This window comes from Eptatretus burgeri, chromosome 2 (assembly GCF_056783735.1).
Source record: "Eptatretus burgeri isolate ZD-2024b chromosome 2, Ebu_testis_v1, whole genome shotgun sequence".
NCBI classification, from domain to species: domain Eukaryota; kingdom Metazoa; phylum Chordata; class Myxini; order Myxiniformes; family Myxinidae; genus Eptatretus; species Eptatretus burgeri.
The window spans coordinates 15,607,699-15,624,807 of NC_140962.1; the positions used below are offsets into that span (position 1 = coordinate 15,607,699).

General features: G+C 44.7%; 1 protein-coding gene across 1 annotated transcript in view; it reads right to left on the bottom strand.

Moving 5' to 3' along the window:
- The window catches only part of LOC147031473 (U2 small nuclear ribonucleoprotein B''-like), a 121,004-nt gene that overhangs the window by 102,311 nt on the left and 1,584 nt on the right, over nt 1-17,109 (bottom strand). Inside the window, exon 1 of the mRNA XM_085863765.1 lies at nt 17,079-17,109. This exon is cut by the window's right edge and continues 1,584 nt beyond it. The gene's annotated coding sequence lies outside the window, so the exon portion shown is untranslated. The remainder of the gene's footprint in view (nt 1-17,078) is intronic.

Sequence of the window (17,109 nt, forward strand, 5' to 3'; positions counted from 1 at the left end):
TCGTAAGAGGCGACCAGGGTTGGCGTCGGGGAGTGCATCCGGCAATAAAACATTGCCTCAAGAAAAAGCTAACCCGTGCTTAGGCCCTGTCACACCTTGACGTTTTAACCAGCAATGGCAACGTAAAAAAATGTATGTAAAACGTTGGCGTACGCTGAAATTTTGATGATTTTTTTTAAGTTTTGGGCGTATTCATAACGTGTTGGTCGTATGCATAACATATTAGTAACGGGCACAGAACGTTTCGTTGTGTTATTGATAACTTTTACCAACGAATGCTTAGCCTGTTGTCGGCGTTCACAACCTATGCCCAATGATAGTTTAAGTTACGCATAGCGCCCTAAATGTATTGCCGGCGAACTCGTGGCATAGCCTGTTAAAAACCTGCCGGACGCCGATTTAAATCATAACCGCCTGAGAATTTGAAGTGTCAACATCGCAGTCACACCTTGACGATTTTGCCAGCGTATGCCGGCCTATGAAAAATGTGTCTAAAACGCTAGGTGCACGTCAAATACGGTATAGGTAAGTTGTGTATACGTTAAGAGTAGGCTGGAAAACAATGAAGTATGCTGTCATATTACGTGGTACGTGTAATACGTCGTGAAATTTCAAGTATGCGGAAAATTTTACGACGTACTCGGCGTATGGCTAACACGTTCCGCATGCGTTGTCATATGTTCCTGGCACGCTCCGCGATCGTTTACACACGACGGACACACGTTACTTGTAGGTTACTCATAAGTCGAAACACGTCAAGGAAATATTTAACATACCCACAACCTAATTTTCAGCCAATGGGTAACGTCCTTTTACCCTATGAATAGCGTGCTCTGAACCTATGTTTAACGTGCTTGAAACCTATTTGTAACTTGCCTTGAACCAATGACTAGCGTGCTATGAACCTATGAGTAACGTGCGTTTAACCTATGTGTAGCTTTGAACCTAAGTATAACGTGCTTCTAACCTTTGAGTAACATGCTATGAACCTATGTGTAACGTATCTCAAACGCACATTGTCGTATGTAGACGAATTAGATTGACGTCTTCCGGACGACCACAGCACTTACTGAACGTGTTTCTAACTTACATCTACCATGTAATGGCGTATTGGCAGCGTTAAGGTGAATTGTAATATACAAATGGGCTTCACAAGAGGAACCCGTCAGTGTTCCAGACTCAATGTTGAGTAGATGTCAATGCCAGTAGTATCAGTAGTAGTAATACTATTAGCAGTAGTTGGTGTGCGTGACAGTAGTAATAGTAGTAGTAGTTGTAGTAGTAGCATTGGTAGTAGTAGTATGTCTATGTCAGTAGTAGTATGTGAGCGTGGTGGGAGGGTGTGGGTGATGATGGATCCTCTTATCATCCACGAATAGGAGACTACTTTGCACCATTGTTCGATGTTCTTTTCGGCTAATTTTTTTTCCTCATTCCCACGATGAAATATTTCTTTGTTTTACTTTTTGAAGTATTAAAAATGACTTTGAAAAATGCATAATGTACTAGTAATGAACACAGAACGCTTCGATAACTTATAGATAAGTTATACCGATTGTTTATCGTGTTTTAGTCGTCCACAACCTATGCCCAACGATAGTCTCGCGTATGGATAGCGTAATAATTCCCAAGTACGTTATTCATACGTTATAAATAAGTCACGGTTACCGTAAACATTACTTTGATGTGTTTCAACGTATGAGGAACTTTCAAGTAGCATGTTGCGAAGTGTGAACAACGTTCGTGTAGCGTGCTTACAAAACGTTACTCATAGGTTAGAAATAAGTTTTGGGTAGGCGAATGTTACCTCTACGTGTTTCGACTTATGAGTAACATACAATTAACGTGTGTCAACGATCGCATAACGTGCCTACAACTTATGGCCAGCATAGCGGAACGTGTGAGCCAAACGTGGAGTAGGGCCTACGTCGTAAAATTTCAAGCATGCAAAATTTTTTGGACAACCAAAAAGTACAACGTTTTAAACCAGCATAATACAACCTATGGTAGTGTTTTCAGCGTGCTCTTAACGTACACAAAACGCACCCATAACGTATTCGACGTGTGCCAGCGTTTTAGACAAATTTTTCATAAATCGGCATATGCTGGCTAAATCGTCAAGGTGTGACAGCCCCTTTAGCAGGGAAAAATGGCTGTAAAAACGGCTGGTTTTTGTCCCTGTACATTTGAGTCATTTATTTAACATACAAACAAATACACATGCACATATGGAGTGATCTGATCACAGATTTGCTCCAGATCTCTGAAATGCATGATAAAGTTAATTCCTTCATGTGGAATCCAGTGAGACATAGTACGCTGGCACCACAGTTTGTCAGGTCTTGATATTCCCAGCTGGAACTCATCTTCAGCCTTCGTGCAGCCGCAAGCTGGATTTGGTTGAATTGTTGTAATATATATTTCAAACCCAGATGTGTAGATTTTCTCCTGACACAAAATGATAGAATGACATCAAACTTCAACCCCCTTGGGCATTTTGAAAGATTTCTATAGTATCTTATATATTATTTCCGAGTTTGTGGTTTCGTGTCGCGCTATCTTCGACTTTGTTCTGCGCTCTAGTAACGTGATAGTCGGCTTATATTACCTCAAAGACCATATGAGGTGCATGGTACAAAAAAAGTAAATAAAATGGTTCTGAAACAGTGAAATCGTATTCCACTTACTGCATTAAAGTAAAATTACGACTGATACTCTGCATCAGTTCCTTTCTCAAACACACCCACCCCAACATGTCGCGCAGAGCGCGGGTTATGCTAGTGTAGGTTAAAAGTCAGTCTGCTTCTACCAGACTAGGAAATATACTATCTTTAAGCAATTAGATTAGTGCTTAGTGAATACATCTCAACATTTCCCGAGACCCACATTCCAGTTATACTGAAATCATATTCCCTGTCCAACTTGTTGGTGCCTTTTATATAAACCCTTAAAAAGCAAGATAACTTTTAAATGATACGCAATTCTCTTATACTGAATTAAACTTATTTGAAAGGTCGGCCTGCTTATCATATCTTTACGAGACGAGACAGGTCAACTTTTTTCACTACAAAGGAAACATATGATTATGTAAATTAAAATTAAAAATGGATACGTGTTCAAGCACATAGAATCATACTATATTTGAGTACATTTTCCATTTCAGATTGAATACATTTATTTTAATTTCAAGATTTAATTAACAACATTTTATAATTGTTTTTATCACCCTCAAACCCATTATGCTAATTTTTTTACAAATTGCATCAACAGTCCCAATTGATGGATGGAGGGCATCGTCTGCCAAATCAAGGTCAGAGATCTTGACGTTCCCAAACAATGCATTGCAGCTTGATCTCTCGGACATCCTCCTCAGAATCCAGTCCATACCGGTGCCGAAAAGCGTGGGGGCCAGCACACACCCCTGACAAACTCCAGTAACAACCGGAAATAGAACAGAGATAGTATCCTCACAATCACAGCACTCTCAGTACCAGAGTATAATTCAGACATCAGATTGATCAGTTATGGTGGCACCCGATGAAGACCAAGAATCCTCCAGAGGGCATCCCGATTCACTGAATCAAACGCTTTGCAGAGATCGACATAAGCTACAAGCAGCCCCTGCCAAAACTCTTGCCTGCATTCGACGAGGACCCGAAGAGCAAGGATACGGTTAATCATTGACCTCTTTGGTGTAAAGCCTGACTGCTCTGAACGCTGGTGCGCAAACAGATGGTGGCGAACCCAATCATGAATTATTCATGCAAAGACCTTGCCTGGCAATGAAAGCAGCGTCACCCCTCGGTAGTTGTTGCAGTCTGGGTGATCACCCTTTTCTTTCCAGAGAAAGACAACAAGGCCCCTCTTCCAGTCAGTTGTGATGATGCCTGTGTTCCAGGCAGAGCACAGAACTGCATGCAACGACACGAATACAGCAATTCCACAAGCCTTTAGAAGTTCAGCATGGATGCCACACATCCTAGGAGCTTTACTCCATTTCAACTGGCTCACCACAGTCTGTGTTTCCACAAACGAAGGTGGATCACAGTAGATCTGAGGGTCAGCAATAGGGATAGTAACACCCCTGACATCCAATTCGACAGCTAGTGGATCAGCCTGGTACAGCCGCTCAAACTAACCGGCCCAGCAGGCCTTCACTTCGGACTCTTCTATCAAGAGCTCACCACCCTCCATTCTAACTGCAGTGCACTGAGCGATGGGCTTGGCGGAAGACAATGCACAAATTCCCCTGTAAGCAGGATGAGAATCACTTGAGCACAGGCGATGCTCTTCCCCCTCAGATTTCTCGCACTTATGCCTCCTTGTCCGCCCTCAGTATATGTATAGTTTTATGCCTCAACTACCGGAACAGCTCGGCTCTGCCATTAAGCCTGGCCCTGTGACTCTGGTCAATGGTATCCAGTGTCCCTTGAGAAACAAGATTCTTCTTTGCCCTCCGGTGAGTTCCAAGATATCCACCGGCAACATCAAGGATGGTGGTCTTAAAAGCACTCCACAACTCCTCAGGATTCCCCAAAGCACCCAGATCTCCCAAATCCCCACTCAGCCTGTTCGCAAACTTCTCAGCTACCCTCTCATCCTTGAGCTTGCCAACATCCAGCCTTGGCTCGTGTAGAAGTAGACTTCCTTTTTCGTAGTTTTTATAATCAATTTGCTTGAATGTGAGCATTAATAATAACTGTATTCTCAGTTAATCGCTGCATGAGTTTTTCTCATTACTAAATATTAATCGATTCATCCTGATGTACCTCATTTTATTAGAACTTGTAATCTGTGTGTCTCTTTTAATAAGGTCTTATTTTGTACTGGAGTTAAGGCCTACAGCCATTTGGCTCCATAGACATGATTCGCTCGCTGCTTTGTTGAATGTCTTGAGAATGCAACCCCCAAATATTCTCTCCCTCTTCACCCTCTTTGTTCTTAGATTTCTAATTAATGTGCTTGACATTTGTACTGACATGCCTTTGTAAAGGAATTATGTCATGTTTGATAATAATAGCTTGATACATTATCTGTCCAGAATTAACCTGCTCCGAGTTGGACTGCTATTCGAGACCCTTGCTCGCCTTACTCTTATACGCCTGTGCAGTTTGTTGTTTCTGACCGGGGCGATAATGTTGCGGAAATGGGCCCCTAGTGGGTTAATAAATATAGGATTAGCCCAGATCCCCCCTTAAATGCACGTTTAGCCAGGTTGTTTGGTAATCGGACGTTACATGTGTGTCGGGAGGTGTAGCAGGCTGTCCATTGTTCATACGGTGGTGGTGTACCGAGAGGCGCCTTCTTCTTCCTGCCCCCCTCTTAACCAGCCCCCACCCGGCACCCTCAGAATCAGTCAGCAAGATGTGACAGAAACCCATTGGCGGAGGGCTGCTGCAATCTCGAACGATGGACCAATCACAGGTCCCCGGAGGCAGTCCGAAAAGCAAAGGAAGGGACTGCTGTGTCGGTCTAGGGACTGCTGTGTGAGTCTGCGATCTGCTTCGGAAGGAGTGACTCGACGAGCTGTTCCTCCTCGGCCATGGATCCAACCTGCGGGTGATCCACAGGTGCATCCTGAGTCAAACCACGGAGCCTCTGACTGTCTGTACTCCCTGCACAGCTCGACACGTCTTTTCATCCCATCGATCCACCTGTGGAGTCTGTTGTGGATTTTTCACCCAACCTCGTAGTGATCGTTGAAGGATTCCTCCTGGTTGATTGTGGAATCCTATTTAACTTCAGGCAGAGTTTAACCTTCATCCGATTCAGTTATAAAATCCTGTATAAAACCACCAACACTGATAACCAATGTCCACAGACAAGTCCTTTCTTTGTGAAACAATTTATTTTCTAATTCTATCCACCATACACTTCTCACCCTCGTACACTAACAGACAATGAACTTGAGAATCCCCATCTGTTGCAATATTATTTGGTTCTAGTTTTATTTATTCTTGCTTTTAGTTAACCGTTAAACCAACCCTATTCAATTCACTTCCACATTCCATCAGAGAGTTTATTCTAACTTGGTACTTGGTCAGTTCCAAGGAGTACAAGCCCCTGAGATGCTATACATCCTCACGTGCTTGCACTAAAACAATTTTACATTTCAAGGCATTTTATACCTCCATGGGAGAGTGGTGGGGGCTGCAAACTCGGACTGCATAAGTGTCCTCTTGTGCTGAGAAGCACACAACGTACATTTCGAGGCAAAGGTTTGCTGTTATCAGCCCAGGTCACACACTCCAGAACAAGACATTTTATCAACATTTAGGGAAAAAGACTCTTGGCCAAAAAGGACAGCCAATTCGATTTATAGCATAAAACTTACATTTCTAAAAACCCCATTACAATTACAATTTAGAATACATTAATATAATTTTTCCTCCACACTCCCCCGTTTTTTTGTTTTTTTTATAAGGAAAATTTGAATAATTTTGTTCACATCATTACCCCCATTCCGTTCCTGAAGGAGAAAAGATATTCATTACTCAAGTTCAATCAACAATGGCAGCGAGTGCTCATATCAGAAAATGAGTGTTTCCATTTAATTTATGGCCTGTTCATCTGCATGTGTCACACTTTGAAAACATACTACCCGAAGTCAGAAGATAAACAGGTCAGGGTGTGGATGGAGCAGCATCCAACGGGAAACACAGTCGAAGCACTCCTTGAGCTGAGGAGAAGGTAGATGTTGGCAGGTACAAGCTTGGGCCTGACACTGGGTTGAAGGAGACGAAAAGGACTCAAGAGGTGAACAGAGATCCAGCCCCAACAGAGCCTGGGGCCTCGCAGCAGCAGTTTGTGCAATCAGGTTTGATTCATCAAGCGAGCTGTGCACGTTAGATGAAGTCGCGGTGGTAGCACAAGCCCCTACCCGCAGCATTGAACACATGTTGCAAACGACTCGCAGTGTGGAACTCCAGGCCTGTCGTACATTGAAGCAACCACAGCAAGTTCACGATGTATTTGCAGAGCAGCAATCGAGAGTGTGGCTGAGAACATTCCTCCACGCAGGCACCACACAACGCCGACGTTAAAACTTTGCTCAACCTCCTGCTCAGTGGGTTTTTTCTTTCTTTTTTTTCACATTTCCTCCATCTTATCTCCTCAGGAAGGGGACAGTTTCATGATCACGTGTTGAATGCCCAATCATCCAAATCTGGGTTCTCCCATCATCCAATCTTTGTGTGGAAGTTCTTTCCAAGCTTCATTTAGACGAAATCGTACATTGCATGGTTCAACTGCGTTTAACACTCCGAAACAAACAAAATCAAAGTTAACATCGATTAAACATCATAAGATCATGTATTTCCACAAGACTGACAAAGGTTCTTCCATGTAAAAGGAAACAGTCTTTATCAGGGTTCCAATTTGCGATCAATAATTCTTTTCACAAAAATATTCCATCGTCTATACCAAAATATGAAAGTTATCTATTTCTTCAAGAACCAAATCCAAATCAATTTTGCACAGTTACCATTTTAACATTCACATCTGTTAAACAATTTAGTTTCATTCACAAATAGTTCCAGAGCAACTGCCATTTTATTATCTTGATTCAATTCTCAGTAACTTTTCCCTATCCTCAATTAACAGATTAACAAGGTTTTTTTAATGAGCTTAGTCTGAAAGTAACTAACACAGTTACCGCACAACCCCCAATTTGAGAGTTCCACTCCGCTCGGCCATCCTGATATCGAGTTGCGGAGCTGCAGAGCATCCATTTTGAAACAAGAACTTGGATAACAATGTTACAAAATTTCCCCAAACAGTTGAAACAACACCCTAATGCGAACATTGTTTTTAATTAACCAGGTCAGCATCCATTTCTTTCATGTTGAAATGGAACTAAAATATCCCAAAAATAATGTTTAACCAATCTCTATCTCAGCACTGAATTCCATCGACATTTTAAATCTCTGACATTTTCTATCTATCCACTTCTCTCTCACCAAAACAGCAATTTGCTGCCATTTTCCAACTCATACACAAACCATCTATCACTTCCTCTGGCCTTCTCAATTACTAATCCATTTCCTTTCTCAAAACAATTAAATACAGTGTATAAATTGAACAAAAAAATTGTCAAATCATTTGTCGTCAGGCGAATATCATTTAAATTTCAGCTCAAACACTCCGTCCACACATGTAGCTAGAACCTTCCCAAACTTTATCTCAGTCTTGGGAAGGCATCTTAAACTTCAGACTTAAACATCTTAAATTTCAAGGCATTTTATACCTCCATGGGAGAGTGGTGGGGGCTGCCAACTCAGACCGCATATGTGTCCTCTACTGCTGAGAAGCACACAACGTACATTTCGAGGCAAATGTTTGCTGTTATCAGCCCAGGTCACACACTCCAGAACAAGACATTTTATCAATATTTAGGGAAAAAGACTCTTGGCCAAAAAGGACAGCCAATTCGACTTATAGCATAAAACTTACATTTCTAAAAATCCCATTACAATTACAATTTAGAATACATCAATATAATTTTTCCTCCACAAGTCCAACACCCCGATTTGGCCTCGTCTGGTGTACAGGCCAGGCCTGGATTCGCATACTGGACCTTGTGAGAAACCAGCTGGAACATACCACAGATCTTCCTCTCCTGTACCGTCGACCTTACAGGGGCTGGACGCACCGAGGCTGGTGCATGAGCAGTGCCGACAAAAGGAGTACCTCGCCGCCATCGAACCACGCGCGGCGTGCGCGAGCGGTGCTGACAAAAGGCGTACGAGCGCCATCTTGCCACACTGCATGCTCGAGCTGGGCACTCGAATCCGAGACCATCGACTTGTTACCAGCCGCATTCGTGCCTTTGAGTACTTTGTGATGCCTCATGGACGAGAGGAAAAGTGTCGGTGTCTTGTCGGCATGTTGTCGAGGCCCAAGGTTTATTCCGCTAGGGTTCCCTTCGAAACCCATACCAGTTGCTCCCGAGTTAAGAGTGGGTCATGGATGAATTATAACATTGTCGTGAATGCTTTTGCTTGTGTCGTGTTTCCCCGATGTGTCCCCAATAAATCTGGCTGATCCACATGAAAGTTGCCACCTTGAATTTATTTGTGCCGCGCTAAGGAAAAATCCGCTCGATTTGTATTTAAAACCAAATGGGCTACGGACTGGCAGACTTCACTCGGTCTCTGACAAACCCAGTCTGTAGCCGGAGTCTATATCCCCAAGTGGTACGGCCCAGGTGTACTTTGGTATCGTGACCTGAGGCGCGTGACCCGAGACCTGTGCCGAACGAGCTGGCATTATAACCCCTGAGACGGCGGTGCTGTTAAGTGCCGTCGAATCTTCAACAATGAGAAGCGCTCTCTGGGTTTTCTCCCCTGTCCAAATAAATCCTTCACATCACTCTAGCTGGCCAAGCCGAGGTCAGATGTGGGTCATTATGACCCGACTCCCTTCCATTCATGTTTATTTGTGAGAAGGTTCACGTATACCGTCCTGCACGCTGTGCACTCTGGTCCTCTCCTCGGCCCCTGAGAAATTTCCCCCACGTTTTCCTTGGCTCCATATATAAATGAATTCCTGTAAGCTCCAATTAGTGGAGACCATTTTATTACTTTCATGATGAAACCATCAATGATCCTTCTTTCCGTAATTACATATTAAAGATTCTCTGTTTGATTTTGCCTCAAGTGGACAATTGAATTCCTCGTTCCACAACACTGGGATGGCACCATTCTCCCGGATTTAAGCTGCAACTTCAGAGTTTCTACAACAAGCCTGTGGTCGGTATTGAGGAACTGAGCACTCCGGTAGACCTTGCAGTTCTCAATCATCCTTCAGCGACATTCAACGAGCACATGGGCAATCTCCTTTGCCACACCACCAGCATTAGAATACCAAGTCCAGCGATGAACCTGTGGGCACTGAAACCATGAACCAGCCACCCAAAGTCCACAACTTCTTTCAAGGTCAAGGAACGTCGTGCTATTCTGGTTCACAGTTCCAGATCCATGGGGACCAACACATGTCTCATAGCCATCCCTATCAGTGACAGTCGATGCGTTGAAATCCCCAAGACTCAGAGTATCTCACCTGGGGCAACGATCGACCATAGACTCGAGCGCAGCATAGAATTCCTCCTTCACAGTGAGATCGCTCGCCTCAGTCAGAGCATTTACAAAGACCAAGGAAATGACACCCAAGGAGTGACGAATCCTCAGCTCGTCACATGCTTATTGACCGGTGTTACCTCAATTATTATGGGTATGGTGCAGCAACCCCTTGGGTATGGTAACCATCATAGCAACCAGACCAGTAGTAGGTGTAACCACCTGCCATGATCTCACCACAATTGGGTCTGCGAACCTCAGAGAGTACTGCAGTATCCATGTCTAAACACTCGAGCTCAGAGTGGTTTTTCAGTTTTCTTTGGATTTATTGTTTGTTTTGCGGAATTAAGTGTTTCACGGTGGCTGGAGTGCAAATCCTGCCACCAAACTCTGAGGAAGAGGTGCCCAACTGCAGTAGGACGTTCGCAGACACAGTTGGACACCACACATGGATGGCTGTTGGCTCACAAGGAGCTCCTCCACCCTTTGACAGGTTTTGTTTTTAATCATGCTGGGTGTCCATATCCCTTCACCCTCCTCACCAGGAAGCCTGGTGGAGGAGACAGTTTAGTCGCTGACAACCCGACCATGAAACAGTGAGCACAGGTTTACGTGGTACCTTTAGCAAGTCCCAGATCTTACCTGCCTGATCTGATAACATTGTGAGATTCAGACTAAAAATATATATATATATATATATTAATGACATGGTATAAGCATTCTCGTGAATGGTGATCACGACCACCCACGGATGACCATGCCCAAAAGACTGAGCCACACCCCAAATCACACAGTGGGTGGCAGTCCAGATTTTGAGCAGTTGAAGTAAACAGGCCATTGAACCAAATAATAGGGAAAAAGACGAAATGTTCATAACAGCAAAACAAACTTTATTTAGACTATACACACTTAATCACATCCAACATATTCTTTAAAAACAATCCCTATATAAGCCAATACACAGTGAAGCATCAATTCACCAAAATCCATGACCCCACACCATCTGAATTCTGAAACCAGAGCAGCAGTGAGAATGTGGGCACGTTGAAGTATCAAACACATGATCATTGACTTGATGGTACATGGTGCAGTAGAAGAAGTTTCAATTCACTTCCACTGCAGTGTATCGTGTACATTATGGTAAAATGAGCAGTTGAGACAGTTGTAACAGATTTGTAATGAAGGCATTTATGCAGAAGAAGAAAATGTTTGAAGATCAGTGCTGCACGATGGATAGTGCTTTGTTCAGAGTCGCTGTACCTGTTTAGCTTGATTAGATCAGCGTGTAACAAGGAACACTTGTTTCTCACATCACAAACAGGTCAGCCGCCTCTTTCTTCTACCACCACCTTTCTGCTCTTTCACTCTATGCCCAATCCATGCCCATGGTTCATTTACTCACACAGGATATTTAAGGCTGGAAGATGCAAGTAGAGGATAAATGGGCTTCTGAGGCAGTCATTCATTCAGTCACTGGAGATCAGTTATATCGGTAAGTATGTGTTTCTAGTTAGGGTCCTGTCTCGAGTCTAATGGGAATTAAATGTTCGTGCACTGCAGAGTTATTATGATAGTTAGGATTTTTACATCAACGACAACAATGCTCACCTTCGCTCTCACAACAGCAACACTCCGCTCGTAGCATTCTTCGCGCGTTCGCTGGCGAGCGCGTGCGTGGGCGGAGTCTAACATAGGCATGGCGTTCCTCTTGAGCCAATCGGCAAGGAGCGGGCGTCTCACCCGCCCCGTGTCCGACCCAACACGATCGCCACGATGCGCGTGTTTTTGGCTGAGGACGTGGGCGGAGCCTCCATCGCTTAGGCTTGAAGCTCCAGCCAATGAGCGGAGGGCGAGCACTACACGCACGCCCCAGCCAATCGGGAGGCTGTTACGAGTCACGTGAGAACCCCTCGTCCAATCGGGAGGCGAGTGGCGATCAGGGGAAGCCCCTTCCACTGGAGGAGAAGTGGTTGTCTGGACCAGCGTTCAGGAGAGGACGGGAGTTCGAGAGATCATGGCGTTTTGCCAAGCATCGAGGATCGTGTGTGAGACGTTCCTAGTGGGAGAGGACATTTTCAGTCCAGGCATTTTCCAAACTGGCATCCAAAGCCAGTGAGTTGTTGTCGATGAGGGCCCTGCAGACGGTCGTGGTCGTGGACTTCAGGTCGTGGGTTCGAGTCCCACCATGGTGATTCGAGTCGGTGTGACCGCACGAGGCGGGGCAGGTACCCCCCCGGGCCGGCTCGATCGACTGAAGACCCATCAGGTCCATTTTCTTTTTGGGCGTGTGTGTCTGTGTGTGGTCCCATCTGTAAGTAGGAATTTTTAAGTGCTCTTCGCTTGTACATTATTTGCATTTCTGGTCCGGCGGCTCTGGTAACTCCGCTCAGTTATGCCGGATCCGAGTCGTTACCCTGACTCGGATCGGACAGAGTCGGCCGAGGGTGTGGTTTCCACGGTAGTTGGACGGCGTGAGTACTTAGGTAAATTGGAGTTAGACAAGTGGACCCTACCTCACGCCGTCGACCAATTGGCAATCTTCGGACCGATAAGGGACCCGGCGGCTCCGGAGTTATCCGGGGTGACGACCTATAAATTCCGGGAGTTCGGTGGAGCCGACTCTACTGCTCCACCTAGCGGTCGTGCTCACCACCGAAAACTCGGCTCCACAACAATATATGTATACAGATAGTTTTATATTAGAAATTAAGACAAGTGATGTATATGAGGATATGATTGATAATATTGATATATATGATACAAGTAATTATAAGTCAGGTGATGTGTTGTTTTCATCAAAGAATAAAAAGGTTATTGGTAAGTTTAAAGATAAATTGGGTGGGAAGGTCATGAGTGCATTTATAGGATTGAGATCAAAGTCTTATGCTTTTACGTATATTGATAATAATAACATTGAAAGGTGTGATAAGAAGCTAAAGGGAATAAAGAAAAATATAATCAAGGAAACAGTAAACTTTAAACATTATTACAACTGTTTGACGTTAAAGAAGGAAGAGTACAGAAAAATGAATACAATAAGAAGTTATAAACATCAATTATATACATAAGAGATAAATAAATAAGAAAGCATTAGGAGCTTTAGATGAGAAAAGATATATTTTAGAGAATGGAATCAATAGTCTCCCTTATGGTTATAAGTATAAGTGTTAAGATAAGTCATTTTGTCAAAAACGAAAATCCGACGGCGCTCACTTGCACTTCCTCACTCATCGGCGGTCTGTCGGCGACCGACAGCTTCTGCAGGTGGGAAAATATTCACGCATATGGATTGGGATCTCCTACATACGTGCACCAAACCACGCCTCCCAAGCTTCATTTGTTTATGCACGAAAAATTAAGGTTGGATACTTTTTGAACACACCTCGTACGTGGAAATGGAAAAACTAGAAGGGCATTCGGTAGAGCGCATACCTCTGCCACGTAATGCATGATCTACGAGAACATATCGGGCCCAACACATTTTTAAAATATCATGCTATACAGTGCAATGTCGTTTTTAGCCCCGTCTCTCAATGGTGAAAAATCACTTTAAAATCATAGTAGTCGCATCCGGATCCGGATCTTCACCAAAATCGAATCAGTTCATTGTGGTTACACACCCAACCTGTCCAGAAAGTTTCATCAGAATCCATCAGCAATCTTTTGATATATCATGCTATATATCAGTTTTGCCCTATCTCTCAATGGTGAAGAATCACTGAAAAAATTATCAGATCCAGATCCGGATCCGGATTTTCACCAAAATCGAATCAGTTCATTGTGGTTACACACCCAACCTGTCCAGAAAGTTTCATCAGAATCCATCAGCAATCTTTTGATATATCATGCTATATATCAGTTTTGCCCTATCTCTCAATGGTGAAGAATCACTGAAAAAATTATCAGATCCAGATCCGGATCCGGATTTTCACCAAAATCGAATCAGTTCATCGTGGTCACACCTAACACGTTCACCATGTTTCATCCGAATTCGTCCACAACTTTTTGAGACATCGTGCGATATATCGTTTTTTGGCCGTATCTCTCAATGGTGAAGAATCACAGGAAAAATTCTAATAGGTGGATCTTTTTTTTTTTTTTTTTTTGTATACCTTGGTCGAGGCTCGTATGAGAGCTAACACACAACTCACAGCAAGGAGGCATGAGACAAGAGGGGCGGGAGTGGAAGGGACAAAACAGTGGGGAACAGACACATTAGGTGAACTGTGGAAGGGAGAGGGATGGGGATGGGACGGGGAACATGGCGAAGAGAAGATGGACATTTCAGGGACTTTCAGGAAGGAAAGTAGGAGAAATGAAGGAAGTGGGCTTGGGTGGATTATCGGGGGTAGAAAAGATCGAGGATTTGGATGGGGGAAGATAAGAGGTGGTGGTGAACAGCTGTTTTGAAAGCCTGGAGGGAAGAATGGGAAAGAATAGAGTGAGGAAGTTTATTCCAAAGGCGGAAAAAAGAGGAATGAAAGAGTGGAGATGAGCAGTGATTCGTGATTTTGGTAGTTTTACCAGAAGGGGGTTGTTGGCGGACCTTGAGCGCCCTGTGGAAATGTGGTGGGGACAAATCGCAGAGAGAGCAGGGGGGCAAGGCTGGAGAGGAGTCGGTAGAAGACAGAAAGACCACCGACCAACCTGCGGTGATTGAGTGAGAGGCCCAAAGACTCAGCTTCATTGCGGGAGATGCCGATGATCTTAAATGCCCTGGTTTCGACAGCGTGAAGCCGAGAAAGGTGGGAGGCAGGAGCACCAGCCCAGAGGGGAGAGCAGTACTCCATCAGGCTACGGACAAAAGCTTTGTAAGTGGTCAGGAGCTCAAGAGGGCCGAGGAAGGACTTAGCACGACGGAGGATTCCCAGTCGGCGACTGGCTTTTGAGGCGAGGTTGGAAATGTGACTTTCCCAGGAAAGGTCATGGCAGATAGTGAGACCTAGAAGCTTGAAAGAAAAGACTTCTTCCAGAGGATTGTTGAGAAAGTGGATGGGGGGTTTTGTAAACGGTCCTTTCGAAGAGACATAGTGAGAGTGTGAGATTTGTCTGGATTGAAAGACATGTTCCACGTGTTGGACCAGTTTGTGATTTTATCCAGATCTGCAGTGAGTGAAGAAGCTGCTGCTTGCCGGTCTGAGGGATGACAGATGGTACGGCAGAGGGTGGAGTCGTCGGCAAAGAGAAATAGAGGATTTTCCAGAGAGTCCGAGAGATCATTGATGAAAACCAGAAAAAGAACAGGGCCCAGAACGCTACCTTGAGGAACTCCAGCCTGCACAGGAAGAGGGGATGAAAGAACTCCATTTAGGGCCACACATTGACTGCGACAGGAGAGGAAGTCTGCGAGCCATGAGTGGAGATGGCCTTGAATACCATGGGAAGAGAGTTTGGTGAGTAGGGCAGGGTGCCAAATCTGGATTTGGATCTTCAACAAAATCTAATCGCTTCGTCCTGGTTACACAACGAACCTGTCCACACCTTTTTGAGATATCCTGTACACAGACACAAAGAGATGAAAACATAACCTACCTTTTTAAAGCTGTTTTTGTGTACCTTGTCAAGGCTCGTATGACATCTAACACACAACCCACAGAAAGGGGGGCATGAGACAAGAGGGGTGGGAGTGTGATGGACAAAACAGTGTGGAACAGAGACATTAGATCTGTGGAAGGGAGAGGGATGGGGCGGGGAACACGGGGTATACAAGATGGACATTACAGGGACATTCAGGAAGGAAAGCAGGGAATTTGAAGGTGGGCTTGGGGTGGATTAACGGGGGTAGAAAAGATAAAGGATTTGGATGGGGGATAAGATGTGGTAGTGAACAGCTGTTTTGAAGGCCTGAAGGGAAGAATGGGATTGAATAGAGTGAGGGAATTAATTCCAAAGGCGGGGAAAAAGAGGAATGAAAGAGTGAAGGTGAGCAGTGATTCGTGATTTTGGTAGTTTTACCAGAAGGGTGTTGCTGGCGGACCTTGAGCGCCTTGCGGAAATGTGGTGGGGACAAATCGCAGAGAGAACAGGGGTGGCAAGACTGGAGAGGAGACGGTAGAAGACAGAAAGACCACAGACCTGCATGCAGTGAGAGGCCCAAGGACTCAGCCTCATCGCGGGAGATGCCAATTATCCGAAATGCCTTGGTTTCCACAGCGTAAAGCCGAGAAATGTGGGAGGCAGGAGCAGTACTCCATCAGGCTGTGGACAAAAGCTTTGTACGTGGTCAGCAGCTCAGGTGGGCTGAGGAAGGACTTTGCCGAATGGAGGATTCCCAGTCGGCAACTGGCTTTTTTAGGCCGGGTTTGAAATGTGGCTTTCCCAGGAAAGATCATGGCAGATCGTGAGACCCAGAAGCTTGAAAGAAAGGACTTCTGCCAGGGGATTGTTGAGAAAGTGGATGGGAGGGTGGGGGGGGAGTTTCTAAATGGTCCTTTCGGAGAGACATAGTGAGAGTGTGAGATTTTTCCGGATGGAAAGACATGTTCCACGTGTTAGAAACTATTGCTAGTATACGTTGCTAAGGACTTTGTTTCTCAAATTCCAGAAGCTAATCTCCGGTTATTTCGATTTTCCCAATAATGTGTGATGTAAAACTTAATCGTAAGATATCTCGGTCAGTTTGTGACGGACCACCATGTATAACACACTGTTGTGATGCTTATTTTATGGGCTTTCAAATAAACCCAATATCTCAATATTGAATTTTGTGTGACTTCCGACTGGTTTTGTACTGGAGCGTCACAATTATGTGTTTTATTGATACACAAGCAAATACCACTCCTCGCTTCACTGATGGGAATACCAAGAGAGGGGCAGAGGGATGGGTGGGTGGTGGGGGAAAGGGAGGGGGAGACGGACGGGAGAGAGGGATGGAGGATTGGGGGGGAGACAGAGAGGGTGGGGAGGGGAGAGAGAGAGAGAGAGGGGGGGAGGGGGTAGAGAGGAGCGGGTGGGAAGAAACAGAGAGACAGGAGGGAAACAGCAAATAAGACCAAGGCTTACCTTGCTGTGTTTAACCCCCCGGGGATCTTTG